This window comes from Mchenga conophoros, linkage group LG16 (genome assembly GCF_057382185.1).
Source record: "Mchenga conophoros isolate Kocher_MC1m ecotype Shallow Benthic linkage group LG16, M_conophoros_male_GT1.1, whole genome shotgun sequence".
Lineage (NCBI taxonomy): Eukaryota > Metazoa > Chordata > Actinopteri > Cichliformes > Cichlidae > Mchenga > Mchenga conophoros.
In genome coordinates this window covers 1,932,625-1,951,552 of record NC_140541.1, presented here as the reverse complement: position 1 = coordinate 1,951,552, position 18,928 = coordinate 1,932,625, and positions in this window count along the sequence as shown.

Here is an 18,928-nt window from a genome sequence, read left to right as displayed (position 1 = left end):
GACGCTTCGAGATCAGGCGGACACCCTCCCGCGCTCATCTCCCATCCGGATGGTTTATGCTCATAAAGTGTTGAATTGTATGGAATAAAAGATTGTTGATTGAGCATTTATACACCGAGTATTGTCCTTCCTTCAGCCCAACGATCAAAAGAATTGGGAGATTTAACAGTGTGCACGAGAGGCAGATTTAGAACTTGTTCGCGTCACGCTTAAAATAATTCACCCTTCGCAGTTGTGACTCTTCCAGCTCACAGTGGAACTTAAGTTTTCTTAGCCTGGACTCGGCTGCAATGCCAAACACAGATTACAAACTTAAAGTTAAATAATCTGAAAGACCTCCAATGCAGGACCGTAGTCCCTCCACTGTAAACTCTAATTTAATAAATGGAATTTATTAATGTTCTTGTCCTGTTCATAAAACCCAATAAATAATGGAGAAGAACTTTTCCCCTAATATGTAATTAAGTATAAGAGTTCAGGTATGTTCATGCATTATAGTCAGTGTAGCGTGTCTTACCTCAGTGCTGTTTCCTGCTCAGTGCCTGGGAAAGCTCTAGTCCTGTACTGGAGATGTCTGTTGGAGCTGCATCTCTTCCTGGTCATGGTCCAGCAGAACTGCAGCCCAATCTGCTATGCTTGCACGTTCAGTCTGGCTTAATCTCAATCAACTGTGGAAATGCAATGCAGCTTCTGGCACTGCTTCACAGGAATAATCAGATAATTACTTTAACACTGAGCCAAAGAGGAGCCTGCTGATCAGGACACATGCTGTGGAGGATGTTGGGTCTGTGTTTCCACAAACCCCGCTAATTCTAGAGACTTATTCATCATGAAGAAAACAAGACAGTCGATCGATCCATTACTTGCGCAAGGGAGGCCTCTCATCTGTGTCCAGCACGACAAAGACCCCAATGATGGCCTCCTCTCGCTGCCTTTTATTGACAAACTTCAAACAATAGTTTACAAAGCACCTCCCCTTGCAACCCCCCTTTGGTTACAAAGACAAGGCACTGTATGTAAATGTATATGTGTGAACTTCTGTAAGAGTGTGTGTGTGTGTGTGTGTGTGTGTGTGTGTGTGTGTGTGTGTGTGTGTTTGACCTCCTGCTGACCAAAGGGTCATAAACCCAGGAAGCTTACATCGAAAGAAACAGATCTTTCAGATAGGATGTATCTACAATAAAACCTCCCCCAGCACAGAGTGGCTGGAGAGGTGGTCAGGATCAAAGGAATGGCTTTGATCCTGCTGCTTAAACTAAGACTGTACAAATTTAAGAAACACAATGGCAACATTCAACAATTAGACTTAACAGAGGATGAAACTTTGAAAGCAGTCTGTAGCACTTTCTGTCATGATATATTACATGAATATATCAGAGCCCCATCAGTGCTGTTCATCCTGCACTGCAGCAATGGTCATAGTGGGTAACTGAAATAGTTTAAGTACTTTTTGCCCCGTAGAAATCAGCTGATCTTCAGTGAGCCCTTTGGATAAATATTTAGACCTTCGTACATTTCCAGGTGCGGGAGTGGGCTGATTGTTCCCTCAGTGGTCATGAGAATTTGAATAATTATGATGAAGAAACTGACCTCCCAGCCCATTGTTCATTCAGTGGGCTGGTTTCAGTCATTGTGCAAATTTACTGTTTATAAGTTTGGGGAAACCTGTAGTCAGCTGAGACTGAAGACGTCACTTGGACGAGTGACAAAACGTTTCTCCCGTTGAAAACGCTGCATCCAGATGAACAGAATCAACTTTTGGAGATTTACTTTCCTGGATGATTGAGCATGCATCAAGGCATCTGAAATAAAGCTGATCCATCTCTGTCCTCACACACTCGGGATCTGAAGTTCTACTTTTACATTTTTCAGTTCTACAGTTCTGCTGACATATGAGCTGTTTCTTTGTGAACATACCTCATTAACAATTATTCAGACAGTGTTTTTAAGCTGAATATTTGCAACAAACTCAGTAAAAAAAACAACAAAAAAAAACACAGTCAGTACTAAAAAATTAATCAGTGGAAAAATTAAACACACATGTTTACTTACGCTGCCAAGTGGGAGTAGTTGGTTTCAGTACATAAATATTGGGCTTTGGTATTTAATCCGTAGTTATTGGTGTGACTATGGTGTGATTATTAATCACTGTATTCAAAAGTGAGTAGAGGGACAGGGTGGCTTGCTTGGCTCCTTTGGGTGGCACTGTCACTTGGTGTTAACTCGCTCTACGGTAGAGTATCACTTCCTGTTCCTGCTCAAACACAGTGGTGTTTCTGAGTAGCTTATCTGCTTGGCAATTTAATTAAAAACCGTAAGATACATTTTTTCCATAGTATAATCTTCACGTGCTTCATCCGAAGCACACTTTCTGTGTACTCACTCCCTAATTTATAGCCAAAGTATTCACTCACTGAGTCTTTACTGTTTCGCTAGCTTAGCTTAACTCATAGCCAACTCACTAGCACCATGGCCTCTTCACCTGTCCGTCCTGCAGTTTTTTGCTCATTGTGTCAGATGTTTAGTTACTCCTCGGCCTCCTTTAGCAGTAATTATATCTGTAACAAATGTAGCATATTTGCAGCTCTGGAGGAGACTCGGCTTCGCACCCTTCATTCACCCGTAGCTAGCCAGGCCCCTGTAGCGGTGCAGCCAAGATAGCGTAGGCCTCGCTCCCTGTTCCCCGGCAGACCCCAAGCAGCTGGGGAAAGAGGGCGGCTGGGTGACAGTGAGGAGGAAGCATAGTCTTAAACAGAAGCCCCAGGTACACCACCAACCTGTTCATGTGTCTAACCGTTTTCCCCACTCGGCGACACACCCGTCGGGGGTCAAACTCTGGTAATTGGTGATTCTGTTCTCAGACATGTGAAGCTAGAGACACCGGCAACCATAGTCAATGGTCTTCCAGGGGCCAGAGCAGGCGACATTGGAAACCTGGTCTTGTTTAGTGATGTTCGATTCGTGAACGAATCGTTCAATACTCGAGAATCACTTTACTGACTCGTGAATCATGACTCACAAGCCCAACTGACTCACTGACTCATCCCTGTTTCTGTTAGCAAACTAATTCGCTTAGTAGAAATATATCTAGCTTATAATTAAAATTGCGGGGGGAACAAACAACAGCCAGTTTCTTAACAAAAGCATTTCTGCTCTGAACTGGAAGAAAAAACCCTGATTAGAAGCTCACATCAAGAAAATAGCTCCTCGGTTCACAGTAGCATCGCTCTGCTAACATGCTAACAACACATTTGAGCTACTCACCCCCTCCCTTCCTGTGTTGAATCGTAAGCGTAAGCAAATCACTCAGGACTCGCTCACCCCCTCCCTCCTGTGCTGAATCATAGAGCGAACGAATCACTCACTCACTCACTAACCCCCTCCCTCCTGTGCTGAATCGTAAGCGTAAGCGAATCACTCAGGACTCACCAACCCCCTCCCTCCTGTGCTGAATCATAGAGTGAACGAATCACTCAGGACTCACTAACCCCCTCCCTCCTGTGCTGAATCATAGAGCGAACGAATCACTCAGGACTCACTAACCCCCTCCCTCCTGTGCTGAATCATAGAGCGAACGAATCACTCAGGACTCACTCACTAACCCCCTCCCTCCTGTGCTGAATCATAGAGCGAACGAATCACTCAGGACTCACTAACCCCCTCCCTCCTGTGCTGAATCATAGAGCGAACAAATCACTCAGAACTCACTAACCCCCTCCCTCCTGTGCTGAATCATAAGCTTAAGCGAATCACTCAGGACTCACTAACCCCCTCCCTCCTGTGCTGAATCATAGAGCGAGCGAACGAATCACTCACTCACTCACCCCTCCCTCCTGGCTCACAGCTTCTTCTTCTTCTTGGTTGGCAACCAATGTTAAGGTGCATTACCGCCCCCTGGCTCACAGCTCAGTGGACATTTAGATGAGAAAATATATATTTAACACATTTAAGGAAAATACTAATAAAATAAAAATAAACAAAATAAATGTTTATTAAGCAATTTTGATAGGAAACTGCTTAATTTTAGAAATGTTTTTGCTCTTTTATGCTCCATAAAATAGTTTTTTTTTTTTAGAATCATTCATCTTAGCAGTGGGATTTACATGAAAAGAGAAAAGTGTCTGTTAGTACATGACTTAATAATTGATCAACAAATCGATTTACTCTGCCTTACAGAAACCTGGTTGCAGCAGGATGATTATGTTAGTTTAAATGAATCAACACCCCCGAGTCATTCTAACTACCAGAAACCTTGAAGCACAGGCCGAGGGGGCGGTGTGGCAGCAATTTTCCACACCAGCCTATTAATCAACCAAAGACCCAGACAGACTTTTAATTCATTTGAAAGCCTGATGCTTAGCCTCGTCCACCCCAGCTGTAAAACTCAGAAACCAGTCTTACTTGTTATCATCTATCGTCCACCTGGGCCTTACACAGAGTTTCTGTCTGATTTCTCAGACTTTTTATCTGATTTAGTTCTCAGCTCAGATAAAATAATTATTGTGGGTGATTTTAACATCCATGTAGATGCTAAAAATGACAGCCTGAACAAGGCATTTAATCTGTTACTAGACTCAACTGGCTTCTGTCAAAATCTAAAAGAACCCACCCACCACTTTAATCACACTCTAGATCTTGTGTTAATATATGGCATAGAAACTGAACATTTAACAGTGTTTCCTGAAAACCCTCCCCTGTCTGATCATTTCCTGATAACATTTTGTTACGGATTCAAATATTGGGATGGACACAAGAGGAAAAACCACAATAACAACACTGGTCCGGCCGGGTTGAGTCAAACGATGATTTTAATGAACACACGCGTGGGAGATGGATGCCGTACGCAGACAGCATCAGATCTCAAAATGGTGGAGCATTGATCAAACTCTTATAGCCTCTAGTGGCCCCCACCTTATCATAAAAGCCTAAACATTCACATGCTTTCTCTCACACAGCGCCTAAGTTACGACTTTGGCTCCCTGTTTATCTGCTCCTGTTGAGATGGGGCAGATCTGCTCCTGTTGAGATGGGGCAGAAAACTCCAGCATGTTCTGTTCTCTTCTAATCAGACAAATAAGGCGATGACTTTCTGCGAACAGTATTTCTTATAACTCAGCAGTATAATGCATCATAAAACAATATCATTCATTCACAATAAATCAGCAGTCTAATATAATGCAAATCAGTTTAACAAATGCAATAGTTATCACCTTCTTCTAATTCAGGAGAATAATGCAAACTAAAACTACATAATAATTCACAATCTTTAATTAGGGGCATAACATGGCATAAAATAATATTATAATCTCACAATTTACATTTACAATAATTGATTACGCAGCAGTGGAGAGTAGACTTTATCACAGTAGATGTCTTTCTGAAAGCGCTGTAACTAAGTTTAAGAATATAATCCACCCACTGTTATCATCTTCAATGCCCTGTACCAACATAGAGCAGAGCAGCTATCTGAACGCTACCCCAACAGAGGTCGATCATCTTGTTAATAATTTTACCTCCTCACTACGTACGACTCTGGATACTGTAGCTCCTGTGAAAACTAAGGTCTCTAATCAGAAGTACCTGACTCCGTGGTATAATTCTCAAACACGTAGAATAAAGCAGATGACTCGTAAGCTGGAGAGGAAATGGCGTGTCACAAATTTAGAGGATCATCATTTAGCCTGGAGAAATAAAAAAAAAAAACAACATAAAATGAAGGAACAACAAGTAAGCCTGCAGTGCGAGAGCAAAGTGCTCTAATGGGGTGATATGGTACTACAAGGTCATTAAGATAAGATGGGGCCTTCCAGGCATCCAGGTCTTTATGTCTTTAAGACATTCCTGCAGTTTAACTCATTGGTGTGTGTTATCTGGCTTCATGGACAGATAGAGCTGGGTGTCATCTGCATAGCAGTGTAAATGTATGCTATGTCTTCTAATGATGCTGCCTAAGGGAAGCATGTATAATGTAAACAGAATTGGTCCTAGCACTGAACCCTGTGGAACTCCATAATTAACCTCAGTGTGTGAAGAGGACTCTCCATTTACATGTACAAACTGGGGTCTATTAGATAGATATGATACAAACCACTGCAGCACAGTACCTGTAATACCTACAGCATGTTCTAATCGCTCTAATAGGATATTATGGTCGACAGTATCGAACGCTGCACTGAGGTCTAGCAGGACAAGCACAGAGATGAGTCCACTGTCAGAGGCCATAAGAAGATCATTTGTAACCTTCACTAAAGCTGTTTCTGTGCTGTGATGAGCTCTGAAACCTGACTGAAACTCTTCAAATAAGCCATTCCTCTGCAGATGATCTGTTAGCTGTTTGACAACTACTCTTTCAAGGATGTTTGATATGAAAGGAAGGTTGGAGATTGGCCTATAATTAGCTAAGACTGCTGGGTCTAGAGATGCTTTTTGAGTAAGGCAAGGCAAGTTTATTTGTATAGCACAATTCAACAACAAGGTGATTCAAAGTGCTTTACAGAGACATTAGAAACAAAAACAAATAAAAAGCATGATTTAAAATTGATTAAAACAAGCAAACAAACAAACTAACTAATTAACAAACAAACAAACAAAACAGTATATAAAATCAAAACAGATAAAATCAGAACAGTAGATAAAATCAGTAGTTAAATGTAAGTTTTGAAATTTAAGCTTAAAAGTGTGGATTTGGTGCTTTATTCAAGGTTCAAGGTTCTTTATTTGTCACATGCATAGTTATACAAGTATAACACACAGTGAAATGTAGCCTGACACGCTCCTCGACATGTGCAAAAATTGTGGGGGGGGGGGGGGGGGGGGGGGGTAGAGGAAGAACATTATATATATACACTCAACAAAAATATAAATGCAACACCTTTGTTACTGCTCCCATTCCCCATGGGATGGATGTAGAGACCTAAAATTCATTCCAGATACACAATATAACCATCCCTCCCAAACAGTGGTCACAAATCAGTCCAAATGTGTGGTAGTGGGCACATCTGCCATATTGAGATAATCCATCCCACCTCACAGGTGTGCCACATCAGGATGCTGATCTGACATCATGAGTAGTGCACAGGTGTACCTCAGACTGCCCACAACAAAAGGCCACCCTGGAATGTGCAGTTTTGTCTCACAGCAAAATGCCACAGATGCCACAAGCAATGAGGGAGCGTGCAATTGGCATGCTGACAGCAGGAATGTCAACCAGATCTGTCGCCCGTGCATTGAATGTTCATTTCTCAACCATAAGCCGTCTCCACAGGCGTTTCAGAGAATATGGCAGCACATCCAACCGGCCTCACAACCGCAGACCTCGTGTAACCACACCAGCCCAGGACCTCCACATCCAGCAGGTTCACCTCCAAGATCGTCTGAGACCAGCCACCCAGACAACTGCTGGAACAATTGGTTTGCACAACCAAACAATTTCTGCACAAACTGTCAGAAACCGTCTCAGGGACGCTCAACTGCATGCCCGTCGTCCTCATCGGGGTCTTGACCTGACTCCAGCTCGTCGCCGTAACAGACTTGTGTGGGCAAATGCTCACATTCGATGGAGTCTGGCACATTGGAGAGGTGTGCGCTTCACGGATGAATCATGGTTCACATTGTTCAGGGCAGATGGCAACTGAGAATGTCCCAGTTCTTGCATGGCCAGCATACTCACCGGACATGTCACCCATTGAGCATGTTCGGGATGTGCTTGACCGGCGTATACGACAGCGTGTACCAGTTCCCACGAATATCCAACAACCTCGCACAGCCATTGAAGTGGAGTGGACCAACATTCCACAGGCCACAATTGACAATCTGATAGACTCCATGCGACGATGTGTTGCACTGCATGAGGCAAATGGTGGTCACACCAGATACTGACCGGTTCTGGGTCCCCAGACCCCCAATAGCGCAAAAAACTGCACATTCCAGGGTGGCCTTTTGTTGTGGGCAGTCTGAGGTACACCTGTGCACTACTCATGATGTCAGATCAGCATCCTGATGTGGCACACCTGTGAGGTGGGATGGATTATCTCAATATGGCAGATGTGCCCACTACCACACATTTGGACTGATTTGTGACCACTGTTTGGGAGGGATGGTTATATTGTGTATCTGGAATGAATTTTAGGTCTCTACGTCCATCCCATGGGGAATGGGAGCAGTAACAAAGGTGTTGCGTTTATATTTTTGTTGAGTGTATATATATATATATATATATATATATATATATAGTATATACATTGGGTGAATGTGCAGTAGTAGCAGCAAGCAGGTGAATTCTGTACATTAGTATGAATAGACATCTGACTATTTTACAGGATAGACAATATAAACATATTTAAAATTAAAGGAATTTGAAATGTACATTGTTCCTTGGTTTAGTGTCTGGAAGAGAGTCCTGTCTCAGTCAATTATAGATGATGTGAGAGGGCGGGTGTATGTGTTTAGGGCTCGGATGGCTTGGGGATAGAAGCTCCTCTTGAGTCTCTCTGTCCTTGCCCGGAAGATGCGGAACCTTCTACCAGATTGCAGAAGTTGGAACAGTTTGTTGCCAGGATGGGACGGGTCCTTCAGTATCTGCGCTGCTCTAGTCCGGCATCTCCTGGTGTAGGTGTCCTGAAGCGGAGGGAGAGCAATCCTGCAGCAGCGTTCTGCTGTACGGATCACTCTCTGGAGAGCTTTTTGGTCCTTCACACAGCTGTTCCCAAACCACGATGTAATGTTCTGTGTGAGGATGCTCTCCACAGCGTCTGTATAGAAAATCCTGAGGATCTCTGGAGAGACCCTGAACTTCCTCAGTTGTCGTAGGTGATACAGGCGCTGCCTAGCCTTTTTGGTCTGGACCTGAATGTGGGCAGCCCATGTCAGGTCTGAGGAGATGTGGACACCAAGGTACTTAAAGGACTGCACCCTCTCCACTGGAGCTCCATTGATGATAATGGGCTTGTAGTCTCTGTGCTGACCCCTTCTGAAATCCACCACCAGCTCCTTGGTCTTACCGACGTTCAGCTGGAGGTGGTTGTCCTGGCACCATGATGCCAGATTCTTCACTTCATCCATGTAGGCCGCCTCATCGTTGTTGGAGATGACACCCAGCACCACTGTGTCGTCAGCAAACTTCACAATGGTGTTGGAGCCATGGGTGGCCACACAGTCTGAAGTGTAGAGGGAGTAGAGCAGTGGCGAGAGGACACATCCCTGAGGTGCTCCTGTGTTGATGGTGATGCTGTTGGAGAAGCACCTGCCCACCCTCACCACCTGAGTTCTGCCAGTGAGGAAGTCCAACACCCATGCACACAGACGGCTGTTAAGTCCCAGATCCCTGAGCTTTGTGAACAGTCTGCAGGGCACTATTGTGTTAAACGCTGAACTGTAATCAACAAACAGCATTCGCACATAGTTACCCTGTTTCTTGTCCACGTGGCTGAGAGTGGTGTGTAGGACGTGGGCGATGGCATCCTCTGTGGATCTGTTGGATCTGTAGGCGAACTGCAGCGGATCTGTGGTGTCTGGGATGGAGGAGGAGATGATGTTCTTCAGCAGCCTCTCAAACACCTTCATTACTACCGAGGTCAGTGCAACTGGCCGGTAATCGTTCAGGGATGAGGGTTTGCTGTTCTTGGGCACAGGGATGATGGTGGATCTTTTGAAGCATGTGGGGACCACAGACTTCGCCAGGGACTCGTTGAAGATGTAAGTGAACACACCTGCTAGCTGGTCAGCACAGCAGCGCAGCAGACGGCCGGTGATGCCGTCTGGCCCCGCCGCTTTCCTTGTGTTCACTCTCCTCAATGCCGCTCGGACGTCATGCTCCGCGATGCTGGTCACCGGTCTCTCGCTGATGACGTCACTGTCCTCGGTAGTCAGGCGGTAGATAGCATTAGCCGCCTGGCTAACCTCGAAACGGGCGTAGAACTGATTCAGCTCGTTGGTGAATGCAGAGTCGGCGTTGATCGGTGCCACATACTCCGTGTGTCACCCTGGTGGAAGCGGGACTCCACACGTTCCCGGTACCGGCGTTTGGCATCTCTCACCGCGCGCCGCACGCCGTATGAGGCCACTTTGTAGGCGCTCATATCGCCAGTGGCGAGACCCGCGTTGTAGGAGGCGGTCCTGGCGTTTACTGCAGTGCGGATCGATCTGTCCATCCACGGTTTCTGGTTTGGGAATGTGGTGACTCTCGCAGTGGGGATAATCTCCTCCGCTAGCATATTGACGAAGCATACTGCTACTTCCGTAAACTCGTTGATGTCGACTGCGCATGCTCTGAACATGTCCCAGTCGACGTCGTTGAGTGCGTCCTGTAGCGTAGCTTCTGATTGGGCAGTCCACCGTTTTACCTCCCTCGTGGTCACGTCTTCCCTCCGTATGTTTTGTTTATACTGGGGAATGAGGAAGATGCCGTTGTGGTCAGACTTCCCAAAAGCCGGGTGTGAGACAGCTTTGTAGCCCTGCTTGTATGGCGTGTAGCAGTGATCCAAAATTCGATCCCCTCTCGTTGGACACGAGACATGCTGGTAAAAGTTTGGCATGACTTGTCTGAGGTTCGCTTTGTTAAAGTCTCCTGCTACAATGAGGGCTGCACCCGGGTCCTTGTTTTGAAGCGAGCTCAGCACATCATATAATTCAGACAAAGCCATACCTGTGTCCGCTTGGGGTGGGATGTATTCAAATGCAGCTGAGAACAGGTGAGTCTTCAACCTGGATTTAAATAAACTGAGTGTTTCAGTTGATCTGAGGCTTTCTGGGAGTTTGTTCCAGATATATGGAGCATAAAAACTGAATGCAGCTTCTCCGTGTCTGGTTCTGACTCTGGGAACTGATAAAAGACCGGATCCAGATGACCTGAGGGATCTGGAAGGTTCATACTGGGTCAGGAGGTCACTGATGTATTTTGGTCCTAAACCATTCAGAGCTTTATAGACCAGCATCAGGACTTTAAAGTCTATCCTCTGACGGACAGGCAGCCAGTGTAAAGACCTCAGAGCTGGACTGATGTGGTCCACTTTTTTGGTCTTAGTGAGGACTCGAGCAGCAGAGTTCTGAATGAGCTGTAGTGGTCTTACTGATTTTTTAGGTAGACCTGTAAAGATGCTGTTACAGTAATCAAACCTACTAAAGATGAATGCATGGACCAGTTTTTCCAGGTCCTGTTGAGACATCAGATCTTTTATCCTTGAAATATTCTTGAGGTGATAGTAAGCTGATTTTGTTATTGTCTTAATGTGTTTTTCTAAGTTTAGGTCTGCATCCATCACTACACCCAAATTTCTCGCCTGGTTTGTGGTTTTTAGATGTATAGATTGAAGTTTTCTGGTGACCTGTAATCGTTTTTCTTTGGCACCAAAGACTATTACTTCAGTTTTGTTTTTGTTTAGCTGGAGAAAATTGTGGCACAACCAGTCATTCATTTCCTCAATGCATTTACCAAGAGCCTGTACAGGGCCTCGGTCTCCTGGTGACATTGTGATATATAGTTGTGTGTCATCTGCATAGCTATGATAGTTTATTTTGTTGTTCTTTATAATCTGTGCCAGTGGGAGCATGTAAATGTTAAACAGAAGGGGTCCCAAGATGGAACCTTGGGGAACTCCACATGTGATACTTGTCTGCTCAGATGTGAAGTTACCTATTGATACAAAGTATTTCCTGTTTTCTAAGTATGTTTTGAACCAGTTTAGTACAGTTCCTGAAAGACCTGCCCAGTTCTCCAGTCGTTTGAGTTATATGTTGTGGTCAACTGTATCAAATGCTGCACTGAGATCCAGTAAAACTAAGACTGACATTTTTCCACTGTCTGTGTTCAGACATATGTCATTAAACACTTTGGTCAGAGCGGTTTCAGTGCTGTGGTTCTGTCTAAAACCTGACTGGAAGGCATCATAGCAGTTATTCTGTTTTAAGAAGTAATTGAGCTGTTGAGAAACTGCTTTTTCAATGATCTTACTTAAAAATGGGAGATTTGAGATCGGCCTGTAGTTGTTCATTTGTGTCTTGTCAAGATTGTCCTTTTTCAGTATAGGTTTTATTACAGCAGTTTTTAGTGATTCTGGAAACACACCTGACATTAAAGAAAAGTTGACGATCTGTAACAGGTCTGACTCTAAAGTCTTTGAGACCTTTTTGAAAAAACTTGTTGGCAGGACATCTAAACAGCAGGAGGAGGAGTTCAGTTGACCTAAGATGTCCTCCAGGTCTTTGCTGTTAATAGGGTCAAACTGTTTCATGGTGTTTAAACAGTTTTTCGGTGGACACAGTACATATCCTGGATCTGCTGTTGAAGTACCAATTGCTTGTCTAATCTTTTGGATTTTGTCTGTGAAGAATTTGGCGAAGTCATTGCAGGCCATGGTCGAAGTTCAGCTGCCACTGACACAGGAGGGTTTGTTAGCCTGTCAACTGTAGAAAATAAGACCCGAGCATTATGGCTGTTTTTAGTGATGATGTCAGAGAAGTAGGACCTTCTTGCACTCCTCAGTTGTAAATTATAATTGTGAAGTTTCTCTTTATAGATGTCATAGTGAACCTGGAGGTTTGTTTTTCTCCATCTGCGCTCAGCTTTCCTACACTCTCTTTTTTCATTTTTCACTAGTATGGAGTTTCTCCATGGAGACTTTTTCCTTCCAGAGATAACCTTCACCTTAATGGGAGCAATTGTATCCATTACATTTAACATGTTAGCATTGAAGCTATTGACGAGCTCATTGACTGACCCTCTGGACAGATCAGGTGTTAATGGGAAGACCTGGTTAAAAATCGCACTACTGTGTTCGGTTATACACCGTTTTGTGATCACTGCTGTTGATATATTTGTGTGGGCTTAGATTTTACTTTCAAAGAAAACACAGTAATGATCAGACAGGCCCACATCAGACACAGTAATGTTTGAAATGCTCAGGCCCTTGGAGATCAGTAGGTCAAGAGTGTGTCCTCTATTATGTGTGGCCTCTGTTACATGCTGAGTCAGCCCAAAGTTGCCCAGAGTGTTACTCAGGTCTTTAGTCCCTTTGTCCTGAGGGTTGTCCACATGGATGTTAAAATCCCCAACAATAATTACACAGTCGAAATCAACACAGATCACAGACAGCAGTTCACTGAGGTCATTAAAAAAGTCTGTGCAGTATTTGGGAGGCCTGTAAACATTAAGAAACACAACTTTGGATGGGGCCTTCAGCTGTAAAGCCACATATTCAAAAGACTGAAAACTTCCAGGAGATAGCCGCTTACATTGAAATGATTCATTAAATAAGACAGCAACCCCTCCTCCTCTCCTGCTCACCCTGGCCTCACTGATAAAACTGTAGTTAGGAGGGGTCGTCTCGATGAGAACAGCTCCACTGTTACTTTGGTCCAACCAAGTTTCAGTTAAAAACATAAAATCAAGGCTGTGCTCAGTGATTAAATCATTAATTAAAAATGTTTTCCCAGCTAAAGATCTGACATTTAATAAAGCCAACTTAAGTGTTTTAGAGGTATTACTTGCCCCCTCATGTTTGGGAGCAGTCTGTGGCACACAAGGTATGTTTACTATATTTAAAGATCTTTTAGAGTGCAGCTCTCTGTGTTTTGACCAGGCCACATGTCTCCTTCTGTCACCTAAAAGTACAGAAATTTTAAAACCTTCTAGTAAACAGGGTCCCAGCTTCTCCTGGGAAAAGTCACCACTGCCATAATCCTCGCAGCCCGGACCCTTCACACATCACACATCAGACTGCGGAGACAGGGCATGAAGGTGGTAAGGAGGAACTAAGGGGGGCGAGGCTGGGCAGTGTGACTTCAATTGCTCTGTTGAGGGTGGGGCTCGATGGCGAACCTTTGGCCGCTCTGGTGGGGGGTTTATGGAGGACAAAAAGGGATTGGGCCGGGGGTAGATCTGAGCCCAGCATTGACCCGCTCCATCATCTCCTCAGTGAGTAAAGGTGTAACTACAGCCAGCTTGAAGGCCTGTGGTACATAGCTGATTATTAGAGATAGGTTGATCACATTTAAGATTGGAGCATTAATTAATGACAGGATTTGTTTGAGCAGTTTTGGTGGACAGCTGGATGGCATCAATGCTTTAATGAGCTAACCATGCTAACGCGTTGACACAGCGCAGCCCCACACACAGGGTGATCCGCGCTAACCTGTTAACGGAGCTTTGCCACGTTAATGCAGTTATGGCATTAACATCATTTTAACAAGATTAGTGTTGATAGCACTAAATATTATTACTATTATTTTGAGTGTCAGATGAGCAGCAGAATAATGTATTGTGTAGAGAATGCCGGGAAAGCATCCCGACTAAAGGTTGGAGCACTACTAGTATTTTCAGTATTTACAACAGCGCCATAAAGTGCAAAATGAAGAGTGTGTGAAACTTTGTGCTGTATCCCAGACCGCGAAGTCTCCCAGCCTCTTGCCCCGAAACAAACCGACTTACAAAACTTATATACCGTATTTTTCGTACTGTTAGCTTACACTAAAATCATTTCATTTTTAAAAAATCGACAGAGCGCCTTATGTATGAATTCTGGTTGTGCTTACTGACCGTGAACCGATTTTATGTGGTACAAGGCACTCAGCAATCTGTCAAAAAATTTTTAAGTACGACTTTGGTAAGCTACAGAGCCGCACTGCTTGATGGATTATTGGAGCATTATGGCTAGCGTAGTCAGGAGCCTCGCGGAGTGATGTGTACTGTGCTTCAACGTAATATTACCGTATTGTGTGTGTGTATAAAGACCACAGATGGCTCCTGTTCAGAGACACGGTTACAATGCGGATTTCAAACTCCAGGCTGTCAGTCACGCAGTAGAGGTTGGGAACAGAGCAGCTGTGAAGTCTGCCTGTCTTTGTTATTATGCTCAGCGTCTGTTAGTTTACATTTTGACTGCACAATTGTGTGCGTTTTGTTATGCACAAAAACAACATTGTTTTATTTTATTTATGGAGCATTATTATTTAATACATACTGATAATTTATTTTGGAGTAATTTTGTTCATGTATATCTGCGCTGTACGTTAATAAAAGTGCCTGTGTGCGAGCTGGGACACAGGTTTGACTAAGAACTCTCTTTTTGTTCTTACTTTATGGCTTTAAAAAAAATATCGAGATGTATATCGTATATTGCCATCCAGCTAAAGAATATCAAGATATGAATTTTGGGCCATATCGCCCAGCCCTACCTCCAGCTGACGTAACCGGGTGTCATTACTGGTGACTTGAATTAGGATTTTACTGGATTTATATTTACCCTTAGCCAGCAGTTTTAAGTTTAAAGAGGCAATTCTTCTAGCAAGTTGGCTACGAGCTAAGCTAAGATAGCGAAACTGTAAATACACAGTGAGTGAATACTTTGGCCACAAATTAGGGAGTGAGAACACAGAGAGTGTGCTTCAGATGAAGCACGTGAAGATTATACAATGAAAAAGGAAGTTATCTAAAAAATTTTAATTAAGTTGCTATGTAGATAAGCTACTCAAAAACACCACTGTGTGTTGGAACAGGCACAGGAAGTGATACTCTACCGCAGAGAGTGCGAACACCAAGTGACAGCGCCACTAAGACAAGAAAGAGATAACTTTAAGGGAACAGCTGACACTGCGTCACACATCAAAGAGTCTGTGTGCACATTCCATGAAGCTTAACGCTGTGATGAAACCGTCGTTTCCGCCACAAACAAAAGCAGAGGGTTGAACAACCGTCAGTTCAAGGAGCTACTCAGCAAGCTTCAGTCAGAGTACAGCCATCTGGTTTATCACTGTGAAGTGCGATGGCTGAGTTGTGCTAATATGCTTGCATGATTTTATACACTGTGGGAAGAAGTCAGACGCTTCATGGAGATAAAGGGGAAACATAGTATTTATAGACTTTACTTTTTTCAAAACAAAAGGAAAAAACTGCAGTGTGGGCAATGAGCTGTCAGGGCTTTTTTCTGTGATTTTACACATTTATTTCTTACGATTTAAGTACAAAAAGCCGTGCCAACAGATTTCTGTCTTTGTCACAGCAGCTTTTTCTTTATCAAGTAGAAAAACAGTTAAACATGTCACTTCTTTACACTGACCGAAAGGGAAGTTTCACTGGTCAAAAGCCAGACATCATGCCAGCATCCTAAGAAATCAGAAACAAATGAATTGAGATCTGTCAGTGTGGGTTATAACGCCATGTCTAAAGCTATGGCACTCCACCAAACCGGAACAGCCGTGAACCTTCCAGGAGTGGCCGTCCAGCCACGACTAATTCAAGAGGTCACCAAACAGCCCAGAACATCCAAAGAGCTGCACAGCTCACTCGCCTCAGTTCATCACAAGGGGGAAGCAACAAAGTACATATACTTTGTACTCCACTATACTAAAGTAGAACTTTAAGGTACCTGTACTTTACTGGAATACTTTTTACTTTTCCTCAATACATTTTAAACAAATATCTGTACTTTGGACTCCTTACATTTTCTCGTTACTTTTGCTTTAACAAATTTACAGGGACTTATTGTTTTTGTCACTCTGAGCCTTCAGTCCTCTTTAAAATAATCACCAGGGGACGTCACATACAAAGAGATGACATGTGCCATTGTAACGGGTCCAAGTGGGCCACTGTGTGGTTTTGTTTTTTTGGCACAGCTCTGCAACGACTGCAGCTGTCCGTAAGTTGTGGTTGCTGTACTCCAGCATCTAACGAGCCCTACAGAAGACGATCAAACGTAAAGGGAGTAACATGTTGTGGCAGGTAATTTCAAATGCAACGTATCTATCAGCTCAACAAACATCAGCAAACACACAAACTGTTTCGTTGTGCTGACTTTTTACAGTCAGTTACAATAACTCGTACTGCGTACTAGCTAGCATGACCGAGTTTCTATACAGTACAGTTGGGTGGGTGCTATGATGTTCGTGATGTTGAACTTTATTCATAAGGTTAGTTATTAGAGTTTCCAACCGTTCCGTAAAAAACGGAATCGTCCCGCATTCAGAGAAAATATTACGCGTTTCGTATTGAGCTGAAAAGGAACACAGTTTGTCCCAGACTACAGTTAGAATGGAAAAAGACACAAGACATGCAAGTTACGTCTCTCTTGTTTGTTTATCACCCACTTTGCGCCAGAAAGAGGAAACCAGCGGATGTCAGGCTAAACAACAGCAGCACGTTTAAGCTTGATCAGCTGTTGTTAGAATTTATTCAATATTAATTTCAAGTATCAGCTGATGTTTGCTGGAGCCACAGCTGTAAAGCTGCTGGTCATGATGTCAGTTTGGATATGTGGTGAGAGGGAAACATGAAGATGAAACCAGGAGATGTCCTTACTGAATCATCAGAGCTGAACAGGTGATGGAGAAACAGGTTTACCTTTTAGGTGACATGAATGAGTTGAAGGGAAGTTATGAACTGTTTCTGAGAGACAAATAACACCAGGATCCTTTTCTAAGTAGCTGACAGCTGGTAACTGTGCAGGGGCGGGTCTAGCAAAGTGTTGCCAGGGGGCCACGTAGGGCATTAACAGGGAGAGGGGGGCACAAAGACATGCTTTTCCTTCTAATGCTCCAGCTTCAAGTTCTTGGGGACACTGAAGAAGAACCACCTGTCTACTCATATACTGGTTAACTTCTACCGCTGTGTGATAGAGAGCATCATAACCAACTGTGTCACAGTCTGGTATGCAAACTGCTCTGTTGCTGAGCGCAAGGCACTGCAGCTGGTGGTGAAAACCAACGCATCACAGGGACTCCACTTGCTGCCACTGAGGATGTCCACAAGAGGGTTAGGGTTAGCCGAGCATGCATCATTCTCAGGGACTCCTCTCATCCTGCCTCCAGCTCATCCCCTCCAGAAGGCGCTACAGGAGCCTTCAGACTAAAACCAGCAGGTTTAGGAAGAGCTTCTTCCCCACAGCTGTCACCCTACTGAACTCAGTCCCCGCTGAACCTTTCCATCCACACTCAATGATCCCTTCTACACTCCTCCTCCCAGTGACCATGATAATTTCTTTCTCAACATTCACCATATGTTCACATGGGTTACTGCTATAGTTTTAGGACACTGACAGAGTCTCTGTTATAGTGCCTACACTGTTCACTATTATAGTCTGTTCAGAGAGCTACACTTCCACTGCTGTAGATATATTCATAGCACTCTGTAGATCTGTTTATCTCACACTGCTACATCTGTATATATGTAGCACATCTGTATATTTGTCCATAGTACACCTGTATATCTGCCCGTCTGTACAGCAATATAAACATCTGTATGCTATACATTTGTCTGTAGTTCAGCTGTATGTTTGATCTCTGTTCATAACTATTTCACTATTTATACTAATAATAATAATAATAATAATAATAATAATAATAATGGATTGGATTTATATAGCGCTTTTCAAGGCACCCAAAGCCCTTTACAATACCACTATTCATTCACTCTCACATTCACACACTGGTGGAGGCAGCTACAGTTGTAGCCACAGCTGCCCTGGGGCAGACTGACAGAAGCGAGGCTGCCATATCGCGCCATCGGCCCCTCTGGCCATCACCAGTACTACCCTTGTCTGTATATATCAGTACATCTGTATATTTGCTCTCTACTGAACTTCCTTTTATATCATCTGCTTTTATTGCACTTACTGATTAGATGCAAACTGTATTTTGTTACCCTGTATTTAGACATGTGTAATGACCAGTGATGGGAATAACGGTGTTACAAGTAACGGCGTTACAAGTACAGGGAGTGCAGAATTATTAGGCAAATGAGTATTTTGTCCACATCATCCTCTTCATGCATGTTGTCTTACTCCAAGCTGTATAGGCTCGAAAGCCTACTACCAATTAAGCATATTAGGTGATGTGCATCTCTGTAATGAGAAGGGGTGTGGTCTAATGACATCAACACCCTATATCAGGTGTGCATAATTATTAGGCAACGTCCTTTCCTTTGGCAAAATGGGTCAAAAGA